Source organism: Haemorhous mexicanus, chromosome 4 (genome assembly GCF_027477595.1).
Source record: "Haemorhous mexicanus isolate bHaeMex1 chromosome 4, bHaeMex1.pri, whole genome shotgun sequence".
Taxonomy (NCBI): domain Eukaryota; kingdom Metazoa; phylum Chordata; class Aves; order Passeriformes; family Fringillidae; genus Haemorhous; species Haemorhous mexicanus.
This window is the reverse complement of record NC_082344.1, coordinates 19,440,132-19,453,104: the sequence shown is the minus strand read 5'-3', so window position 1 is coordinate 19,453,104 and position 12,973 is coordinate 19,440,132. Positions and strand designations below refer to the sequence as shown.

The 12,973-nt window shown below is 42.0% G+C and overlaps 1 long non-coding RNA gene across 1 annotated transcript; it reads left to right on the top strand.

The window, feature by feature from the left end:
- On the top strand, positions 1–12,972 carry LOC132326154 (uncharacterized). The gene is made up of 5 exons (XR_009486156.1): positions 1–722; positions 7,485–7,740; positions 9,702–9,779; positions 10,369–10,498; positions 11,938–12,972. It is a non-coding gene; the product is annotated as an uncharacterized LOC132326154 (long non-coding RNA).
- The last annotated feature ends 1 nt before the right edge of the window (position 12,973 follows it).

Here is a 12,973-nt window from a genome sequence, read left to right as displayed (position 1 = left end):
TGCTGCTGCTTCTCCACACCCTGAGGTCAGGAGAGGTCAGCAGTGGACCATGTGCCTACACGTGATGGAATAAGGTCCTAGAATAAAGGCTGCCTGAGATTTGTCCTGCTGGGCAGGTCAGTTTTCCTTTTTTGGGGTGGTAAACTTCATATGCAAGGAGACAGGAAATTTCAGAGGGAAACTGGGATAATTAAAATAATCTTGTTTGGCCCATTGCCAATTCTTTCATCTCAGAAAACATAGCTGTGGAGACAGGCACAGATCTTGTAAACTAGTCTAGTCTGAATAGGTCTCATCTAACATTTTGGAACATTGAACCTTAGTGAGCATCTAACATGCAAAGGCATTTCTGTGGGACAATTGGAATACTTTTGCTTTATTGGGCGTTCCTTGAGATTAAGGCTGAAGAAAGTGGATCTTCAGGTGAGTGTGGTATTTCCTTATGTAGATTGCATCACGAAACCATTTCAGAAGAAGATATTTTTATGAGCAAGACTTGTATAAATTACAAAGAAAAAAAAAAGCCTGGAAAAGCTGAAATAGAGATTTAAGTACTGCACAAGCTGGATGGAATTAAAGCTACTCTTGTTTTTCAGTTTCTAAATCTTGAAGCTATAATATTTTCTCTTCCTGTGCTTAATCGAGAGTGTTTGTAACAAACCACCTTGTCTGCATGCCAAGAGATTGCCACAGAAAGAAACAAATTGCTGCTGATGACAGAGGTAAATCTTGTTATTCTGAAAATTATTCCTTGGGCAGCTTCTTGGTAACTTCCTTTTCCAGCTGGTCCCTGATGAATCAGTGTGAGCGACTCAGAGAGGAAGCAGTTGCTCAGAGAGTTTTGCTGTGGTGACACTGGGGTGTGCTGGGAGCCTGGCAGCTGGCTGGGAGCACTAATCCATAGGTCTCATTCCATCCATCCCCTCAGCAGTACTGATGGAGAGCCCTTAGATGGTGCTGCATGGCAGCGCTCGGCCCGCCGGCGCTTCTGCTGCCTGAGGGATGCCTGTGCCCCACCTCAGGGCCAACATTTGGCCACAGTTCAGTCTGAGGAAGGTGAAAAAGCAGTCTCTGGGCACTGTTAATTAGGATGAATAAATGAAATCTGTCGGTAGAGACGTATTAAATATTAAATTCAAACATGGATTTCAATAGCTGCTGTAATTTAATCCTTAAAAACTTGAATCATGTCATGCTTAAACTTCCATGCCAAATGTATTGCTCTCGGTCTCTAAAACAAAGGGCTTTTAAATAATAGTTAAGGAGTTTTTAAAGGGCATTTGAGGATCATCCTGATGGAAGAATAGTGCTTACCCTGGGAACTTCCTAATGTAAATATGGGTGTGGTGGTGTGGCTTTCAGGTTAAATCTTCCAGGCTGTGTAACTCTCTTCATTTCTGAAGAATTAGGGATGCAGATTTAGGAATTTGAGTTGTGATGTCAATTACAATGGAATTGAAATGGAATTTCCTCTAGCAGGATGGGTTTCAAGCTACAAAGTAAATTTTATTTGGAAAATGTTGGTTAAATTACTAAGGAGAGTTATTAGACTACTCTAAAATACCGATGGTATCTTTTGTAACAACACAGGAGAGAAGTGAGGTGTTGAAAACAAATTGATCTCTGCCCCTTGGAAAAGAGTTATGTGACTGGTTTTTTTCTAAGTTGGGACTGTAGCCCTCCTATAGTTCCACTGCGTGCTTTTGCACACTCCTGTATTTTGTTAGTGTTTTCCACCTGTTCCTGCAGCTTGAGGGGGTTAAGCCTGGGAATATTCTGCCAAAGTAAATTAAATAATTCGTGTTTTCAGAATGACTTCATTTAGTCATGACTTTTATTTATTTAGAGTGAGAGAGAAAGAGCTGGTGTTGTTACAGTCTCCACTCTCTCTGCTCTATTTTTCCAATCTCTGGAACTTCCTATAACCCAGCTTTTTTTTTTTTTTTTTTTTTTTTTTTTTTTTTTTTTTTTTGACATTTGAAATGTCCCAGGCTATCTGCTGAGTGTTCCTCTTGTCCCAGTAATTCTCATCCTGTGGTCCCTGTGTGCTATTATTTTAGGTGTAGCCTTTACTATCATGTGGGTTGTTAGCATTACCCGAATCCTGCTGCCATGTAGGTGGGACCAAGCACTGAGATTTTCTTTCTTGTGAGTTGAGAAAGAAACTCTGGCTTGAAAACACTGACAAGTTACTGGGTGGTGATTTGTAACCTAAACCTGGTGGCTATAAATTCTCACCTGTGAAAAGAGAACCTTGTAGCTCTGCACAATATGTTCTTCCAGCTGCAGCTGAATTTCTGCACTGTTAATATCCTTAAGCAGCTGCAGCAATGTGTCACACTGATCTGGCATTTTGCATCCCCAAAGCTCTACTCCAATATTTGAACTTACTAAGGCATTCCACTGAGCTGAGAGGGAGGCCAGTGTCACTTCAGCTTTATAGAAAAAGAAACAGCACCTGGGAGGTTAAAGCAACTCTCCCTCACCATGCAGCAAGTCAATGGCAGAGCTGGAATTACAGCTCAGGAGGTTCCTGGCTCGTGCTACACCAGGCTGTGGAGAAAGGTCATTTCCCAAAATAGTGCAGAAGGTTTGTTATTGATAATAGGGCAACAAAGGGCTCTAGATGTATTAATAGGCGACTGTGTGCCACTCTAAGTAATACATAATTTAGCAACCTTGCAAAATGGGCTACATCATATTTTTCTGCAGCAGTATCACTTTCACAGTTAGTTTTGTCTGCTTTACTCTGGGTAGGTATTTTTGTTTTGGCTCTTCTAGCACAGTTTTATTTAAAGTAAATTGGGACATTTACCTGGTAGGCATGGAAAGCCTCCTGATTAGCAACCACATTAAACTGCAATATCCAGCTCACCTTTCAGGTCAGCACAGCTCCTCTGCCCCTTGGAAGCCACTGAGCACAGCTCTGTCTGCCTGAGGAGAACAGAGGTGACAGAGGATTTTGGTGCCAGTCATACCTGGGAGTGCAGGAGCTGGGGTTCAAGGATGGGAGCCCACAGGGCTGCCAGGTTTGGTGATGGCCTTAGGCCTCCCAGGGAGGCAGGCAAACCCCATTCCCACCCAGTGGGACAGGGTAGAGGGTGCTGATACTTGTGAAGAGGTTTTCATTGAGATTTGGTCCCAGCTGTTTCTCAAAAGACCTTGGGGATGGGGTATCTGGTGGCTGCTGTTGGATCTTGTGGATTTTTTTTTCAATTTGCCTTTTATAAAATGCTGTTGATCCCCTTTGAACTCTTTTACTTCAGCAGTGTACTTACTGAAGGATTTTGTTTTTTCTCAAAATGAATTATTTGACCTGCTAGGTTATTCAGCAAATTCTAAAGTCCTATGTAGGAAACAAGTTTATTTTTTCACCAAGCACCTGGATCTGTGCATCTTCAATTGAAAGAAGAACAAAATGGTATTTTGCCTTAGCCAACTCTGAGGAATTGCAGTGAATAGTGTTGGGAAGAATGACAAAGCAAATAGGTATTGAATCAATTTATTCAGTCTCATTATGGTTTGAGTTTAGGTGACGAATCTCCTAACAGGGAAACACCAGGGAAAGAAATGTGGAAGCCAAAATGTGTAAGGAAAGTTAAGCAGAGCACAGCAGCATCCAGAGATGGCAAGGGTGCTGTTCTCTCCTCTTCATCCTCTTCTGTGGATCCATGTATTGCTAACAGAGCAATGTGAGCTGTATGTGCTGCATGTGCCTTTTAATGCCTGTTGGTTGAAGTAATTGGATCTATTGTTGTGGGCATTGGGAATGCCAGCTTGGCTCTTAAGGTCACCCACTTGTGAACAGGACCTGCTGGAGGTCACAGCACTGGAGAGCTTGCTCTGTTTCATTCTCAGAGGTACCAGTCATAATTAGCCACTGCTTTGAAAAAGCAATGTCAGTGTTCCCTGCCCTCATCTAGGTTGTTGTTTGTGCTGAATTGTGGTGTGTTTTGTTTTGCTCTTGTTTTACTAATTCATCTCTTAAACTATCTTCTGGTGGATTCAGAGTTTTGAAGTTTGGTTGAGTTTTTTTTTTTTTTACCCATCTGTGTGCTTTGGTTTGGTTTTTTTGAACTACAGTTGAGTTTTCACAACTGAAACTGGTTGATTAGAGATTGAATTGTAAATGTTAGTGGTTTTGAGTGAAGTTTGGTACTTGATTGGGCACCCTGCTTTCATTCTTGCAGATGATGAAGTCAGCCAGATGTAGTCAAGCAGTGCCACAAAGGAAAACCAGTTCACTTTCTGGGAGAGACAAAAAACTCTTCTTGTGATTGGGCCAAATGATTCATGGCAAATGCTACAGGATACATAATTTCAGCTTGACTACATCTGCCTTCCCTACTAGGGAACTCAAGAGAGACCCAGTAAAACATCCTGTACCAAAGGAGACAAATGATCTCTCTAGAGTGTCTCAGTTCATGCTCCTGGTCTGGAGCATGCTTGAGCTCTTGTGGCAGAAAGGGAGGTTTCAAGGTCTGTGTGGTTTGTATTTTCTGGCATCAAATGGTTTTGTGGTTCTTCACAGTGTGAATCCTTTCCAGGAGCTCAGGGAGTTGCTGTCAGTCCTCAGCTTTCCCTGTACAAACCTGTCCCAACATCCAGGATTAAAGCACCGAGCATGGCATGGAACAGCCCATAGAGTTTGTGGCCCATCTGGATTGGCTGGACTTGGAGCAAAGCAATCATGGTGCTGGTGATTAGACTGCCCACCATAAAGTTCCTGGATGGTTCTCATGGGGACAGTTGTGCTTCCTCAGAGCCTCTTTAATTTTCCCTAAAAACTCAACAGGGTATAATTATCATGTTGCCCCTATCAAAGATTGTGTTTGAACTGATTTGAATATGTTTTTTTCCCAGTCTTTAGCCTTCTTGCACCACATTGCTTCTTGAAAATGCTCACGTTACCAGCTGAAATTTGCGTCTGCTATAGGAATTCTTTTTGGGACTGTGGGTGGGCTTACTCTGTCTAGTGTGGTTTTTCTGGAGTAAGGAGAGTTTAGACCTCCTTAAAACTGAACTCCTGCTTACAATGGATTTGAGTATTTTTATGTCTTGCTAGAGAGCCCTAATTTTTTTGTGCTGCTCTGTGGCCTGATCAGGGCAAGCAGCACGTTGTATATCTGCCTGCACTTGTTTGGAATTGATGCTGTGCTCTGGGTGTTGTGCACAGATTTACAGCTGAGGTAAAAAGAACAACCACTTGTTACCATCTTTTTCTTTCCCCCCTCCTCAATGTGTCAAACTGCTCCATGGTCCTTCGGAAGTGTATTGGGCTACCCAGAACCAGGGGTTAAAAAATGGTGAGCAGAGTCCTAAATCAGTTGTCTCAGGTCTCATTTCCTTCAGGGTTCTGCACGTCTGACCCTTTTTGGCAAGGGTTTTTTCACTGCTTCGCAATGGGCAAGAGCTACTGAGGCTATAAAATGTTTTGTTGCTGGAGAAGAAGCAGGGCTGGGAAAGTTAGGAGTCACAACTGTTGTGTAAATAGCTTTAAGGGCATAACTTTTTTGAAGAGGCCTGTTTGTGGTTAAGTAGTTCAAGGCATTCTCTTAGTCAGGAAACCTGTTTTCTGTAGCCCAAACAGAATAAAATCCACTTGGATCATCTCACAAACACCTTTTTTTTTTTTTTTTTGCCTGGATATCTTTGTTTATGTGGTATGGCCTTGCTAAAACTATCAATTTCTCAAAGCTTCCTTCTGCTCGTACTTTTAGATTCTTCTGAAGGTGTATTGTATAATTCACACAATAAATTGTATTGTGTATTGTTCTCCTTTTCCTTATTTCTCCCTGTAGATGGAAAGCTGCTAGAGCTGGGGTGAAATCCATGCTACCTTTAATTACTAAGGGCAAAGTCCCACTTTTGCAAAGCACTTCTCTTTCATTTCTTTCCACTCTGTATCTTTGCATCTCTGTCTTCTGAGTTGTTTGACATTTCTGGCCTGATAGGGCAACGCTGGCAAGGCTACCTGACAGGTGCAGCCCTCTTCACCACTGTTAGATGAGGGAAAATGCATTTTTCATCTGGAGTTAGAAAATGATCCACACTATAGTCCCTTGCTCAAAATCCAGGCTGTTTCTCTTCAAGAGATGCTGAAGTTATATCATGCATCTGACTGGCTGATGCCACAGTATGGAGCCTTTATTTATAGACGTGTATAAATAAAATCAATCTTCCTCTACAAACTGTCAAATTGTATTTCCTTAAAGCTGAGGAATCTGCAGTTCATTAAATCTGGAGATAATGAATGACCCCAACTCTCTAGAAAGAGCACCTTCTGTTCAGAAAGACTGGTTTGTTTTAATCTGGCTGCTGTCTACAGTTTTTTCCTGCAAAAAATGAAAATATTATTTTTGATGTGTTAAAAAAGTTACTGCACAATGGTATTTAGTGTAATTATGGTAATTCATGTTATGAATTAAAGGGATCCTGAATAGTTGAAGGTGTACGTGGTGCTATGAGCACAGACAAACCAAGATGTGCAGGCAGGGGGTGAGGAAGGGGAATTACTTAAAGAAGGTGTTCATCTTCTGACATTATTTGTTCAAGGGAGAGAGTAGATCACTGGCAGCAGGTGCCCTGAGCACTTGGTATGGCTGGCTGCTGTTCACCTTTTTGGGATGTGGGTTGGAATTACAGTGTTCTGTTTCATCATTATCAGGAAAAAAGAACCACATTTCGAACTGAAGTACCTCAAGGTTAACTCCCATGCTTTATAAATTAAGAAAAAAAAAGATTGCTTGTCTTCATGGCCAGCCTATGAGACACGGAGGATGCATTACCCATTTCCTAGTGAAGCTGCATTAATCTGTTTTCTGACTCCTCTCATGTCCAAAACCACCTGCAGGCCCTGTCAGGGCACAGCCATACTGAGCTGGCTGGTGAGAAAGGATTGGTTTCAGGTCCCTCCAAGAGGTTTTTAATTACAGTGTGGAACTCCTGCTTCTCCATTCCTGGAGAGTTTTATTGCCAGTCTCAGGTCCTCCCTTTAAAGAGCGGAAGACTGGATGGGCTTTGGCACATGCTCGATGGTTCATTAGCAAGAGTAACTGTGCTAATTGCCAAGAACCCCCAAGATCCATAGGGCTGGGCAGATGGATGGTGTGAGGAGAGGCTGCTCTCTTCTCTTGCCTCTGCCCAGTGTCCCAGATTGCCTGCTGGAGTCCAGGAGGATGAGACCTTTCCCCTGCACTTAGCAGCAGTCTCTGTCTGTGGCTGGAAGGTTTCCCTGTGTTCTCTCACCTTGCTGGGAGACCTTCCAAAGATCTTTGAAAGAGGTGGGAGGGTATCTTTCCTTGAGGGTAGCTTTCTTTGCTGGCTGTCCTCTTTATAGCCAGGAGAGAAAGGGTAAACAAGGAAACCGTCAGAATTCAAGCTGGATGCATCCTTGGGATGGTGTAAGATGTCAGATTTCACTTGGCTTGACTGACAATATTAATTGTGTTCTTGGGCTTGTGCTTTTTCCTTTTTGTTTACAGGAAAAGAGTCTTCAGAAAGTCCCTTTCAGAAAGCTTGTGACGAGATGATGTGAGGGATGTGGCAGTCTTACGGTGGAAGCAAGATAATTGATTTGAGTTTATGACACTGCAACTGGTTACAAGAAGCAGTCTGCTCTGTGCAAGAGCAGAGCAGGTCTGTGCACTTCTGCTGGGGTGGAAGTTCTCTGGCTTTCAGTGTTTGCTCAGTGAATTCAATGTCAACATACACAGACAGCAGATCTCAGAGGAGTCAGAGGTAAGTAGTCTGGCTTTTTGAGGTTTCTAGAAAGAGCTGCAGAACTAAGGGATTTCTTCTGACTTTTTGGGCTGTCATGAACTGGCAGATGACATGGGAGGAGGTAGTCCCTGGTCATTTGGCAGTGCCAAGAGCAAGCTTTGAACCATGCAAGCTTCTGGCGGGTCAGGAAACATTCCCACTAGACATTTCAGAGTCCTGGCCTCTTGGCTGCCAGTGACAGTTTTGGGTGATCTTTTTATTTATAAATGGTTGCTACTATTGACTTGTCTCAGTTCCTCTCTTAGTCTAGCCCAAGAAACTGAAAAAGTTCAATGGGAAACAGATTTTCTGAACAGTGCAAAACCGCACCTCATGCATTTTCTTTTGGCTCTCTAAATGTGGAGGATTCTTGAAGTTTCTACCACCAAATAAGAGCCTGGATCTTGACAAGCTGTTGATTAGGTGACAGAAAAAACTAATGACAGCTCTCATGTGACTTGGGCTGAATGGCAAATACAAAAGTTGAGTGCAGTTATTAGTTTTAATAGACTAGCCACAGTATTGTAACAGTATGAAGATGGGGAAGAAGACTGGCCTGGCTGGATAGGGAGCTTTTGGTGAACTCAGGGAAGAAAAATAATTTCTGACAATTAGAAGAAGAGGCAGACAACTCAGGAAAAGTACAAGGATATCATTAGGTCATGTAGAGAGAAAATTAGAAAATGAAAGCTCAGCTGCAACTCAATCTGGCCTTCCCTGTGAATGATAATAGAAAAAGTGTCTTAATAAATTCATTAATAACAAAAGGAGGGCCTTGGAGGTCTTTTCCCACCTTAATGATGATAGGATTCTGTGAAATACATTTATCCTTGAAACATGATACCCTAATTTTTGTGAAGTGCTTAAATTCACCCTCAGTTATATTTTCCTGGTTGGAGTTGCTGGAGGACTGAATTTCCTGGCTCTGACTTAGAGAAATCTGTCACTTTGAGTAGGAATGAAACTTGACTGATGCAATCTTATCACAGTATCACCATATAAATGGATCTTATTTATTTTTAATTGAAATGTCAACTTAAAAGATGCAGTGTATATTTTTAAATCACACTGACATTATATTTAGATATTTTCATTAAGTTCTGGGTATGCAGTCCCATTAAAAATAGGGAGCTAAGTATAAAAACATGAAGCCTTAATGCTTGCTTACTAAATATTCAAGTGCAAGTGGGCATTGCTCTGGTAACACCTGTGAATAGAGCTATTCTGGTACATTTTAAAAGTGTCACTGCCATGAGTGACAGCCACCAATGTATTCACAGTACTTCAGAACCCTGCTGATGGAAGGAGCTTTCCTGCAACTATTTATCTATACTTACATTCCTGTCCCATTTAAAATGTTTTTCTCTGTTTCAGGAAAGAAAGCTCCAGTGATTTTTATTGTTAAAACAAGCACTGCTTCTAACTCTGCTGGAATGCAGCTGCACACTGTGTACTGGAAGTCTGGATGCCAGGGAAGTGTTAATCCCTGCAGTCAAGGAACACCAGACAGGGATAGTTTAGTTTGTCTTCATTTGTTTTTCTGATTCTAGCTCTGAGCAGGGCCTAGACCAGGCTCATGTGGTAATTTGTGGCAACTTGAGGCAGTGAGAGCAAACCTGCTCCTGTTCATTGATGCAGTCTAGCACCTATGGCTCCAAAGTCCTGCTCACCCATGTGTGAGCACCTTAGTTAGGGCTTAGACCCTCCCACATGGCTTCCTGGTAAACCTCTTAAAAAGCAAGTTCTTCGGCCTGGTGTGTGAATGAACATTCCAGGCTTAACTAGCAGGGAAAGAATCAAGAAAGTATTTGATGCTTTGTTGACCAGCCAGGAAGCAAGGCCTGTTTTTGGGTTTGGTCACTTTAGGCTGTGCTGCAAACATTGGCATGAAGGTCTAGGGGCTCAGTGAGAGAACATTTTCCTCTTCTTTATTTAAACAGGCCCATTCCCAGAAGAGTAACAATCCAAAGTTTATACTTCCAGTGAGATGCTGTCTGAGAAGTGCTGGAAAAAGAAAGGTATGTGATAGAAAGTAGAGGTCTGAAAAGGAAAGTAGAGCAGAACTAAATGCAAACAGAAAAGGAACTTCTACTACAGAAACTTGAAGTTTTTTAAAAATTAACTATAGCCTAAACTGGAAAAAAAAAAAAGGGGGGGATTTAACTTTTTTTTAGAGTTGTGCCATATGTTGATTTTAATCATGATTAAGGTGGCAGGAAATGAAACAATTACAAAGAAAACCAAAACAAAGCAAAACCAAGCAGGGAAAGCCCTTCCCCATTTTAAATAGGGAAATAGGCTGCCACAGCCTGCAAAAATAGTGCCATAGTATCAGTTGATGCTCTGCTTTGCTCTTCTCCTGTACAGTTGTTGGGATTTTTTGGGGTGATGCTTTCTTTTTCTTTTTTTGACTTAATGAAACATTTCCAGGCAGTGTGTTCCCCTACCCCTGCTACTGCTCAGTTCTAGCCCTAAGTTTCCTTTCTTTCCCTTTCCCTTTCCCTTTCCCTTTCCCTTTCCCTTTCCCTTTCCCTTTCCCTTTCCCTTTCCCTTTCCCTTTCCCTTTCCCTTTCCCTTTCCCTTTCCCTTTCCCTTTCCCTTTCCCAGGTTGGTCAAAGGCAGGTGTTGTGCCCAGGTGGAAGCCCAACAGCTGCATTCCTGATGTATTGCCTGGCATCCACCTAGATGGCTTTCTAGGATATGTTCCCAAGAGCTCTGCAAGGAGCCCAGCAGCCAGGTAAAATCCCAGTATTTGGTTCAAATGGAACCTGTGGTTTCAATCAAGGTGTGCCCCCATCCCTTTTCCAAGGGCTGTGTTCAAGGCTAGTTGTTAGTTCAGGGATTTTTAATTGCATCTCAGGGAGTTTTTAAAACTTTGGTGCAGGAGAAGATGCCTTTTTCCTTTGCAGACTCCTTGAGTGCTCTGCACTGGGCAGATGATGTTCCATTTGCTGCAGCTCCACAGACACCGTGGTGGCTGGCAGACTCCAGGCAGGAGTGATTGCCCTGGTGTTTTATTAGCTCCCAGAAAATATATGGCAGGGAAAGAGGCCATGCAGGCTCCAGCACAGTCTGCCTGAGCTCTGACCCCTCGGGCAAGAGGCTACATTGCTTTTACAGCCAGCACTTAACCTTGCTGCTAAGACTTGTCAACAAGGAGGCCAATTAGCAGCAGATAAGATGGTGGATGATATAATGCAGATGTCTGTCTGTTAGGAGCATAACTGATGTATTTTTAACACAAGGATCTTAAAACGTGGCTCTGCATAAATGATGCCATCCCCTCCACTGTAGAGAAGCCCTCTCGACAGTGAACAGTTACAGAAAATTGTAGGTTTGTTGTTTTAGTTTGGTTTGGCTTTTTATTTTCCCTTCCCACAAATTCTCTCTTAAAGCCTTGTTCTACTAGGCTCATGATGGCTATGGCATGTGTAGGATTGTAAGAAAGAACTATGAAAAAATGGCAATTTTAAGCTTATTTTTTTAAATGTAGATTAAAAATGTGCATCGATTCAGAATGAAAGCAGGGCACTTCTTGTTTTCCTGAAAGAGTCAGTACACAACTGGAGCTGTTTTCTGTAATCAGACATGCATATTGGAATATTATCAGGAAATACAGACTAGGGAAATCTGAGCTAATTGATTAAAATCATGCAGGTCTACAAGGCTGTTACAGCCTCCCGCTGCAAAGGGCAGGGGCTCCTTATCACATCTCAGCATGCCACACTAACACCCCCGTTTGGGTGAAGACAGGGGTTTTCTGTCAGACTAAAGCTACAGGGGCTGATTGTAGACAGTTTATGTTTTGGTTGAGACTGGCAGTCAGGATAATTCAGTGAGATAATTCAGGCCCCTCCCACCTTATTTTAAGTAATTCTTCAGTCTGGTTTTGGTGGTTTAGAACTTCTTTAAACAATTAAGCCACTTCTTCATAGAATCACAGAATGGTTTGCATTGACCTTAAAGTCATCTGGTTCCAACGCTCCTGCCATGGACAGGGACACCTTCTGCTGGACCAGATTGCTCAGAGTCCCCTCCAGGCTGGCCTTGAACATTTACAGGGATGGGGCATCCACAGCTGCTCTGGGCATGATTGCCTTTTAATTGCTAGGATAACTATTTATGTCTAGTGCAAAAAATTCCACAGAGAGTCTCACTGTATATTTTCTATTACAGCTACAGTGTGGGCAGGAAGAGAGAGAGAGACACTGCATCTTCTTGAGAGACACCATGACTTACCAATGCTGTGTCAAAGCTTTTCCTTCAACTAAGGAGTCAGCAGCAGAAGAGGAGCAGTGAATTCCAACACCCAGCAACATGTACAAGGTACTGACAAAGGCCCTGAAGATTCACACCTCAGGAGAGTAGAAATTACTGTAAGAAGTTTTTTCAGTTGAGTAGACATTAACACTGCCCTAACTGCAAGAAAAAGGCAGTCCAGATGTATTTAATGTTAACATTAATATATCTGAGGATAATTCTTATCTAATGAGCACCCAGATTATTTTCTTTCCTTGGTTAGTGTTTAGGTAGTCTAACTTCCTTTTAGGATGTTGAGTATCTTTTCTTGTTCAGTGGAGTCAATAGAAACTTCTTGGACATTTGTCTGTTCTTAGGGTTTCCTTCTTTAGTGTGCTCTGTGCATTTTAATTGTTCCAATAATCTCTGGTTAAAAAAGCAGGTTTTTCTAAAATGCTGATAAAATGAATACACAATATTTTTACAATTAAAAAGAAATTATTTTCCTGACAATGTTTTAGTGCACCGTGTTCTTTCATTCACTGCTTAGCTCATCTTTAAGGAAATATCCTTAACTTCATTTGGTTTACTTCCAAGTAAGAAAAAGTGCACCAAACTACTGCTTAAGGATCTGATTTGTTTGAAATGCCTGACTGAGCAGAGTGTGCAGAAGAGGGATTATCCCCCTTCAGAACTGACCTGGAAGGTTGCTACAAGCACAGAGCCCACAGAGTGAAGTCCTGGAGCTGTCCTTGGACTATTTGCTGTATTTTCTCATCAGGAGTGAGAGACAGAGCTTTACTTTTCAGTTTCAAAATTGAAGATTAATATCATTGATAAGAAGAAAAAAAGTGAAGACATTATCTTCTGTTCTTGTAGAAGAATCCTTTATCCCTACCTCCAAATCAAGTCTAAAATATACTTAAGGTGAAAAAAAAAAAAAGAGAGGAAGGAAAATCAAAAGAAACCAGAA